The sequence below is a fragment of the Cornus florida genome, unplaced genomic scaffold (assembly GCF_030987335.1).
Source record: "Cornus florida cultivar Cherokee Brave unplaced genomic scaffold, ASM3098733v1 CherokeeBrave_3.0.0_Hap2_Chr11, whole genome shotgun sequence".
Classification (NCBI taxonomy): Eukaryota; Viridiplantae; Streptophyta; class Magnoliopsida; order Cornales; family Cornaceae; genus Cornus; species Cornus florida.
The window spans coordinates 76,725,863-76,736,565 of record NW_026775581.1 but is presented as its reverse complement, the minus strand read 5'-3'; positions in this window follow the sequence as shown (position 1 = coordinate 76,736,565).

Genomic DNA, 10,703 nt, shown 5'->3' with positions numbered 1-10,703 from the left:
CTTTCTGTTAACCCGGAAGGAATGACTGGCTTTTTGGAGAATGATATTTCACTGCCCTTTTATGACCGGTTTCGGAGTCCATTTCGCTTCTGGTTTGGTTTGTACACATACAACGGGTCACTTCTGCTTCTCTTTTTCTTTTGAGTAAAAGTTGAAGTAAAAATTATGCCAATAAAGTCTTTTTTTTTTTTTTGGAAAGTTAAAACAACTAACCGATGGAGTTTCAAGTCTTTTCACCAAAATGACCGTTGTATCAATTGACCAAAATGACCATTGTCTCAATTGAATCCTTACAGTACGGTCTTACACTTTGAAAACCGTGAACAAGTTGCTCGACCACCAAGGCATGTGTCATCGTGATATTCCATCTTCTTTCGAAGTGAAAGAAAGTTTTTAGTGTAAGGGAAAAAAAAAAAAATTTATTTTAATACCGCAAAGGTTTTTGTCAGTCAAGAAACACTAAATACACTAGGGGTGACAAATAATGGCACGACACGACAACACTACACGAGTTAAAAGGATTTGGGTTTGACATAAATGGGTTTGAATCATACAATGGTTGACACGATTAATCTGTTTATTTAATCGTGTCGGGTTAGAATTGAGGGGTTCAACCTGTTTATGACTCATTTAATTCAACATGTTATAATCATTTCAACATAAATCTTATCTATGCCTTATGATTTTTCTTTTTATTTTGAATATTTGGGTTAATTATGACAATTTTTTTTTTTTTTTAATATTTGATTAAATATTAAATGTTTCATTTTGATAAACAGGTCATTAAATGGGTTAACACGTTTACTTGTTTAATAAACGGGTTGGGTTAGTATTGAGGATTCTTAACACGATTATTAAATGGATTGTGTTTGAATTTATCTATTTAGTATAATACCCTTATTTCGACACGATACGAATATGGCCACGAATTACCACTTCTAAAATATGCCCAAGCGAAAATAATAAAAGGAGTCCAAACTTTCAAAGCTTCTCTAAGAGAAGAGCCAATTGAAAATGCTTTGATCGAAGTGGAAGAAACAAAATAGCCCAGCTATAAACAAAAGGAAAAAAGAAAGAAAAACAAAAAGGTAAAATAGATAAAAGAAAGTTTGAAAGAAATGCTATGGTTCAGCCCAATATGTTTTATATATTTGAAAAAAGTGTAAGGTTGAGGCTCACTTTTAATTTCTAGAAGTAATTCTCAGCCAATGTGTATTTAATTTCATATCTTCCTGAGGCATTAATGATAGTTTGAATGAAATCCATTTTTAAAATAAAGTAACAAAATCCAATTCATGATACTATTGAACCCATAAAATACTTGGTGTGCAAGATTTGCAATAGTTTGATTGAACGGAGCAATATAGTCAACCAACATCTTTTACATGAAAAAATAATAAATCAGACAAATCAATTTATTATTTAAGAGAGAGAGTACAGCGAGTTCTAGTGCCTTCTGTTACCCTCCATGTGTGGCTGATTCTAGTGCCTTCGGAATCACCTGCCGTGAAAATTATTGATAATCAGGGAAGAACAACACATTTATAAAACTCAACTGTGAACGTGTGGTTCAGATTAAAGTAACAAAACTTAAAAAACATCAGCTTGATTTCCCTTAGAAACTCTTAATATACTCAATTAGGCCCATATTCTAATAGCGTAGACTCATGTTGTTATTTTATTATTATTATTATTTTTCTGAGGTATTAGTTCCGAGAGTTGGACGCTCTACCAATTAAGTCCCTTGATAATGTCCAAATGGTTATTATTATAATAATATATATATTTTTTTGTTACAAATTATTTCTAGAACTGTTTGGAAAGTGTTATATTATTTTTCTGATATTGGTATTCAAATTTGAGCTCATATCATATTTTAGACCGTTTATGTTTGTTTTTAATAATTTATAACATATCAAATTTTTTTTGGTTAAAATTTATATAACCAAATTGGTGATATTGTGTGTTTTGGTAAATAAGAATTAAAGTAAATTTTTGAATTTTGCAAAACAAATTTTTGTTACTAAATATGATTTTAATTTTTACTTAAAATACTCCTACAATAAAATAATTGTTTTGACATTGATAAAAAACGTAACGCATAAAACAGATCACCAAATTGTCCAAATGAAAGAGTTAAGCCGTTACTCAATCTTTCACATAGGAAGCAGACAGATTAGAGCTAAATCTTGTAGTAGTTGATTAATCCCCAGTTGCAATTTCTTTTAGATGGTTGAGTTTTAATCTTTCAACGCTCCTTTTGTACTTGCTTTGTTGGTCAAATATTGCAGCACAAGTGCCAGGGTCACTTTATTTCAACTTTAATAAAGGCGTAATGATTAAAAAATTATATAGCATTACACTATATATTTATATATTTTATATGATTGGTCCAGCAATGGTAGAAGTTGGGTGGTGGAAGTCTACTACAAGATGAGATGTGCAAGAATCCATGTAAGAAGTCACTATATTTGTTACATTTGATATAAATAATATATTTATTGAGTTTGGCTTTTCACCATATATGATTCACAATAAAATTACTAAATTGGTTGCATTTGATATAAATGATATATTTTACGAGTTCAATTTTTTTACGGTAGACAATTCAGAATACATGTTTGAAGTTACTAGATTCGTTGCATTTGATATAAATGATATATAAATAATTAAAAAATTATATAGCATTACACTATATATGTATATATTTTATATGATTGGTCCAGCAAATGGTAGAAGTTTGGTGGTGGAAGTCTACCACAAGATGAGATGTGTACAAGAATCCATGTAAGAAGTCACTATATTTGTTGCATTTGATATAAATAATATATTTTTTGAGTTTGGCTTTTCACCGTAGATGATTCACAATAAAGTTACCAAATTGGTTGCACTTGATATAAATGATATATTTCATGAGTTCGATTTCTTTACAATATACAATTCAGAATACATGTCTGAAGTCACTAAATTCGTTACATTTGATATAAATGATATATAAATGATAAATGATTGGTCCAACAAGTGGTAGAAGTTTGGTGGTGCAAGGCTACCACAAGATGAGCGTGTGTACAAGAATCCATGTTAGAAGTCACTAGATTTGTTGCACTTGATATAGTTATATTTCACGAATTCGAATTCTCTACGGTAAATTATTCATAATACATATCTGAAGTCACTAGATTCGTAGTGTTTAATATAAAGAATTTATTTCACGAGTTCAAATCCTCTGCAGTAGATAGTTCGCAACACACATATCTTCTACAAATCACTAAATTCGTAGCATTTGATATAAATGATTCATTTCACAAGTTCAAATCCTTTCCATTACCACACGTCTCTTAATACATGTTTGATGTCCGATCCCAATACTTATTCCACATTTTAAAAAAAGAAATCTAATGTTAGAAACAGTAATAGTATAAAACATTATTTTTTTTATTTTTTCTACTTCTTTTCACTATGCTAAACAAAAAGAGAAAATGCTACTTTTTCTTCTCTAATAATTTCACGTTAGTCTTGTGAAATAATTCTTCCAAATAAAAGTGAACTTGTTTATTAGTAGGGCACAAATCTTCACATATGATTTGTTGTTAGTCATGCGCAATAGCTAAGTCAAAAAGTTGAAAACTTTAACATTAGATAAATATTACTAAGGTCAAAAGATTACATCCTCTGACTTCACTCATTTTGGGATATGGGGCAGTTGTTAGCCGTTTGGGAAAAGTAATCACATTAGAAAAAGATAAGGCTCTTTATTCTGTTGGTAAAAGTTAGATAGTAGGTCCATACATACATGCATACATCATATATATATATATATAGAAAAAGATAAGGCTCTTTATTCTGTTAGTAAAAGTTAGATAGTAGGTCCATACATACATGCATACATCACATATATATATAATTATATATATACACACACACACGAGATTTTCATGTGCAACCCAGTATTGTCTAGATGATGATAGAAAAGATAAGGTTCTTCATTCTGTTGGCAAAAGTTAGATTGTAGGCCATGGATAGATACATCACTTGCAACCCATTTTTAATGTATAGAATCTATAGATGCATGTATCTGCATTTTCTAGGTATAAAGTTATGGTTTATTGTAATTTTTGAGAAATTTGAAACTGAAAGAAAGAAAAAATTAACATATATATATATATATATATATATATATATATTTCTTGTTGAACCCCCACCTCAAACTTTGGAAAGTTAAAGATGTATCACTAAATTACAACATTTGATAAAGATACACACAACTTATCATAAAAAATAAAAAATAAAAAAATAAAATAAAATAAAATAAAAAGTTGTCAAGATGGTAAAGAACAAAAATTGACCAAAACAAGGAGGGCATGACTGAATTTTTTTAATAATTTGAAGGGAATGGAATGAAATACAAGTGAAAATGGAATAAGAATGGGAATGGAATGACTATTCTCATTATATTATTTGGTTGTAAATATGAAATGTGTAAGAATAAAATGATAATAACTATTTTATTGTTTGATTGCACCAATTTAAAATTTAGAATAGAATAAATTTCAGATTGAATTATCCAAAATATCACTCTTAGTAACAAATAAATTAAATTAACAAAATGATATTCTCTAATAATTTTTTAAAAATAAATGTTGGCAGTGGCGGTAGTGGAGGTGGAAAGTAGTAGTGGTGTAGGTGGTGGTGTTGGAAGGTAGCGGCGGTGACATTGGTGGAAGGCAATGGCGATGGCGGTGGCGATGGAAAGCGGCAGTAGTGTTGGTGGAAGGCGGTGGCAGTAGTGTGGTGGTTGTTGTCGAAGAAGATAGTAGTGTAGGTGGCGATGGTGGAAGCCAATGCAGGTGACTGTGGTGGTGGTGGTGGTGGAAGGCAGTGGAAATTGCAGTAGTGGTGGTGGTGTTGAAAGGCAATAGCGGTGGTAATGGTGGAAAGTGATGTGCGATGGTGAAAGTATGTGACAGTGACAATGGTGAAAGGTGGTGGTAGTGGTGGAAGGCAGTGGTAGTGGTGGTGGTGGTGAAAGGCAGATGTGGTTGTAGTGGAAGGTAGTGGTGATTTTTGGACTTGGAACATGAGGATTTTTTGGGAAGTTGATTTTTTAAAAAAATTTACTTAGGAATGGAATGACATTCCATATGTTTAGTTGTGAAATAGATTTTGAATAATATTTGCCTACTCACCGGTGAGTAAAAGAATTATGCTTATCACTCATATGGCTTAACAATATAGCGACAAGTGTCCCTCTGAAAAAAAAAAAAAGATTTGAAAATTTATTTAGGTTAAAACTAATAAAATCTAAATCAAATCCTAATTTAACTATTCTCTTTCTCATAAAATTCAAATCAAATAAAAAAAAATTATGTAGAAGGAATTGGATTAAACTTTTTTATGATGGTGAGACTTAAAAGTTCAATTGTAAACCTAACCACTCCCTGTTAGATAATTTGCATTAAAATAGACTTATTAACATTATTCAAATAAATAAAAGAAAGTATTTAGTCATGATTTGGTATAAAAATAAAATCTGTTTTCTTAAGAATTCTTTTAAGTTGATTAGTTATAAGACAATCATAAATTCATATTTATTTTCACATGTGGGACAAGACCCCATTAATAAGTGCAAACATCTACCTTTAAACAAACAATTTGGTCTTTCTTTTTCCTAATTTCTTTCCTTATCAACAAGAAGGCAACGAAGGGCTAAACAACACAAGCCACGCTCCAAAAGAAGAACATCATATATATATATATATATTAGTTCACGCAAAATCTTATCACCTATAATAAAAAATCCTAATCCATTTCCTTCTATGAATTTGATTTGAGCAAGTTACTTGTAGTTGTGATTCCTTATGACTTAGGGATTAGGGTAATAGGGCAGCATAAGAAAAAGATAGTCAGATATGGGTTTGATTTGGATCATATTAAATTTAATACAAATAACTTTTTAAATCTTTTGTTATTATTATTATTATTATTATTATTATTATTTTACATTGTAGGACACTTGTTATTTTGTTGTTGTACCATATTAGGATAAGCATGAACTTCCTATTCACCGGTGAGTAGGCAAGTATTATTCATAGATTTTTATTCCAATAAAATGATTATTCCCACTTTAAATTACATACCAAACAAATGAATGGTTGGAATGGGCATTACATTCCATTCCATTCCTGCACACCAAACATAACATAATGGTTTAATCTAAGTGGTATTTTAATAGGACAAAAGTATGCAATCTTTCTGAAATAATTAAAGTAGAAAGATTTAATCCATATGTTCCCTAATTTTTTTTGGATTTCTTTGAAGCAGCTTATGCTTATCTCCCTCTTCTATTGTCCAATAAAAGCTTCAATATTGCTGAATTGTAATCTCAGCTGCTGTAACTTCTATTTTTATATCATGGTACTAGGGGTAGCAATTTGGTCATACTCCCCTTTCCATCAATAATAGAATGGGTTTGGTAGGCCTTCAAACCATCACGATTTTGAGATTTTTAAAATTTTGGAAGGTTTTAGGCAAATTTTCAAATACGAGCACATACAAATCCGAAAGTCTATGACTCGTTTGTGAAAGAGGAGAGAAAAGTAAAATGTGTTTGACTTTGATTTCTATTTTTATTTTTATTTATTATTAATTTTTTTTGGGCCATGTTCTTAATTTGAGGCATTTCAAATTGAAGGCCCTACCTACCTGTGCCCAAGACAAGACCAGCCCTGCTTTAAATTATTAGGAGCGAATATAAGAAGGCTGTAGCCTTAGCTGACACCGCCAGTCGCCTAAGTCCCCTAACTAATAGAGTAGTATATATTTATACAAGCCTCTTAAAAATTTAATTTAATTCATCATATTACTAGGCCTAGCCAATAACATGTATCCAAAAATGATTAAACTCCTATTTTATATTATTTTTATATTTTTATTTATTTTTAGACACTTTTCTCTTCTGTCCCTCCCAACTAAAATCATCTCCGTCCTTGCAAACTTTCACTTCATGTGTATCTAACATAATGCTCCAAAGGATTTGAGTTAGTGTTTGGATCGTTTTTCTCAAATAGTTCCAACCATTTCTGTGAAGTGTTGCATAATAAACAATATTGTTAAATTATATTAAATGTTCTTCTCTAACAATTTATTAATGTTAACGAAATCTTGCTCATTGTTTCAATTTTTTTCAAAATAAAAAATCTTATTTTACTGTTTGCGTAATATTAGGTAAAAAGAGAAATCAACTAAAAATAGATTTTTATTTTTTACTTTGTAATTTTTCTTTTTAGTGAGACAGAGATTGCTAGAATAGAGGGGATGAACTTGGTGTGGGTCACGAGAATGAAAGGCATAGAGAATTTAATTTTAATTTTTTAAAAAAGGGTAAAAAGTAGAAGAAATTGTTGAGAACCGTTAAAGTAAATATTTTTTTTAACAATTTTTAGTAGGGCAAGTTCACAATTATAACAAAACATCCATAAAAAAAGTTAGAATATTATCCACCACTGATTCAATCCGTCTCTTCAGTCTTTTCAGTTTTCACGCAAACCACCCCTATACATATAAATAAATAAATAAATAAATATATATATATATATATATATATATATCTATATCATCACTTCTATTGTCACCGTCAGGAATCACGACAAAGGACTCATCAGTCCTCTCCCTCAAATCTTTCCATCGGCGCGCTCTCTCTATCGTGTGTTTGTGTGTGTGAAAAGTGATGGTTTCCATTTTCTCAATCATATTATTTAAAATAATTTCCTTATGAAATTGTAGTTGTTTTTTCTTATATTATTTTTTGTTTATAAAAAATTATTGAAGGAGGCTCAAATAAGGACACACTTGTTTAGAGAGCTGAGCACAATTCTACCAACTAAGTAATGAAAGGTATGTTGGCTGTTACTTGTCTCGCCCACTTGGAGAGCTGACTGATAATGTCGTTTTGGGTTGTTGGTGGTTACTTGCGTTTAAGCGTGTAATAAAATATTTGTTTTCTCTTCTGCATTTTTTTTTTTTTTTTCTTAGTTGGTTGTGCCTCCACTAAGACTACTTTAGGAAGTAAGGTCTAATAACCTAGGCCGTTGATTTATCTAATGTATTTTTTTAAAATAAATTGCATAAAATCTTTCTCCACTTTAAATTTTTGACTCAAAACACTTTTTTTTTTTTTTTTTAAAAAAAAAAAATTCACCCAAAACCTTTTAAACTATCCAATTATCGCAAAATGATTTATAATAATGAAAATGTCCGTAATATAAACTATAAGAAATTTAGGGGTTTTATTTTATTTTATTTTATTTTATTTTTTAATAAAGTAGAACTTAATTTTTTTTTTTTTTTAAAATTATACACCGTTAAATTGATGTTATAATGACAAAAATGTCACTTAATATAAATTTAACAAAAATTTGATTTTTTTTAAAATAATTATTTTATGTTCCTTTTTAATTTTTTAAAAATAAAAATTTAAGAAAATTTTAAAATTGTTCCAAGTCATTTTTCATTTTCTTATAGATGCAACATTAAATTTTATTTATAGAAATAATTTTTAACACCACCATGCTGAATGAGTTATTTATATTAATTTTAATCAGGACACTATTTTTAAAAATTTATATTAAGGGGCATTTTTATTATTATAATACTAGTTTGCAATAATTGGATAGTTCAATAAGGTTTAGGGTTATATTTTTTTAAGGAAGTTATTGTGCTAAAAATTAAAAGTTGGGGGAATTTTATTTAATTGTATTATTTTATTTAATTTTTAATTTTTAATTTTATTGGATAGTTTTTAATTAAAAGTTGGGGGATTTTAAGTTGATGTTTTAGATTTTTCTTTAAATTAACAATTGGGTTAATTAGGGTAGTTTTGATTAATTAAACAGGACATAACGAGACGGGAATGGACTTTCCAACATTATTCCTAGGACGGGGTTTGGTGATGGAACCGTTAAAAGGAAATAATGACCACATACATCAACAAAATGACGTTGACCTCACAGAACATACATATAAACCACACAAAATCATTGTCGAGAAAACACCAAATTTCAAGTGGAAAAATAAAACAATTAGCGTTAAATTATATGTACATTATAACATACCCTTGTTGTGACAAGCAAGTTGCACCGGAAGTTGCAGAACCGGCCCACTTGTCTAGATTCTGAGACAAGGTATGATGTTGTGTTACACTTGTAAGTGATTGTAGCAGCTGAATACTAAATTCAGACTCTATAAAAGAGACGTTGAATAGTGATATATCGAATAGTATTGCATGTGCCACCAGCAAATATATATTTTTTAAATTCAATTTATTTTTTTATTTTTTCTTTTAGATAACTCACATTTAAACGTGTGATTGTCACATTTAAGTGATTGTAGATGTTCGGTACTAAATTCACACTCTATAAAAAAGAGTACGTTGAATAGTGAGACATTACGTTCTTTTTAAGATCTCTCATCTTTTTTAGAGAATGCAGATATAATGTCCTAAAATATTACAAAATGGAAAAAAATGAAATATCCCAAAAGAAAATTAGACATTTATTTTGAGAAATGGAAATAGATAGTTGGCTTTACCACTAGTATCCAGTCCTTGATCGATTCAAAATGTTAAGTTTTTGAGTAATGTTACGTACCCATTCATATACTCAATATTCTTTCCATTTGAAATTTGATATGGGACAAGAACCTCTAACAAATACCACAATATAAATTGAGAAATACAAATTTAGTGGTATTAATTATTTTATTTTTTATTTTAAAAAAAACCTACCTACACATTTTGCCAACTTGAACATTCAACCTTCCACTTTCAAAAGTAAAATGAGATACCGATGAGCTACAATGCTTGGTACTATTTTTAGCTGACAAAATTTTTTAAAACATGAAAAATTAGTTGAGGGCAATTCTAAAGAATAGTAAGATAAATAATGGAGATTTTTTTTTAAATAATATTTTTTATTTACTCGCTCTGTCGCAAAATAATTGAATACTTTGGGACAATTTTGGGACGAAGGGAGTAATACATTTACAAAAACAAGAGGGGGCTGGGGTGACAGAGAGTGAAGAAATGAGAGAGAACCGATTACTTTCTTTTGGACCAAAAATAATATTATTGGAGACAAGAATATATAGTTGGGTAGTTTAAAAAATTGAGTGAAAAACACAGTGTGAGGATAGTTGATTACTATGGATGTGGAGTGGTAAATAATAAAAAATGTCTATCTTTTTATTTTTTGTTGTTTCAAAATAATTGTCCCAATTTAAAATTTAATGTAATATTTTTTAATATTCTTAATTTACTCTTCTTATCTTAAAATTATAAAAGCAATTATAATATCTGGACCCATCATAAAAGGATATATTTGAAAATTTCTTTCCTACCATTATAATAAAAAAAAATTAAAAATTACACACTTAAAACGTTAGATTCATAAGAAGGGATATTTTATATGGGACAGATGAGGTATTTATTATGACAATGAAGGCGCGGCATGGTACAAGCACCACACAATTAATGCAAGTCCATGTTATCATATCCTTCATTAAAAAAAAAAAAAAAAAAAAAAAAAAAAAAAAAAACAACTTTGATTCTTGTACTTGCTCTAAAATTACCCTCAATATTGACTATGTTACTATTCCTAATTGACACGATTAACGGTCTTCTTTGTAATGTCTGCGCCATTCTCAATATA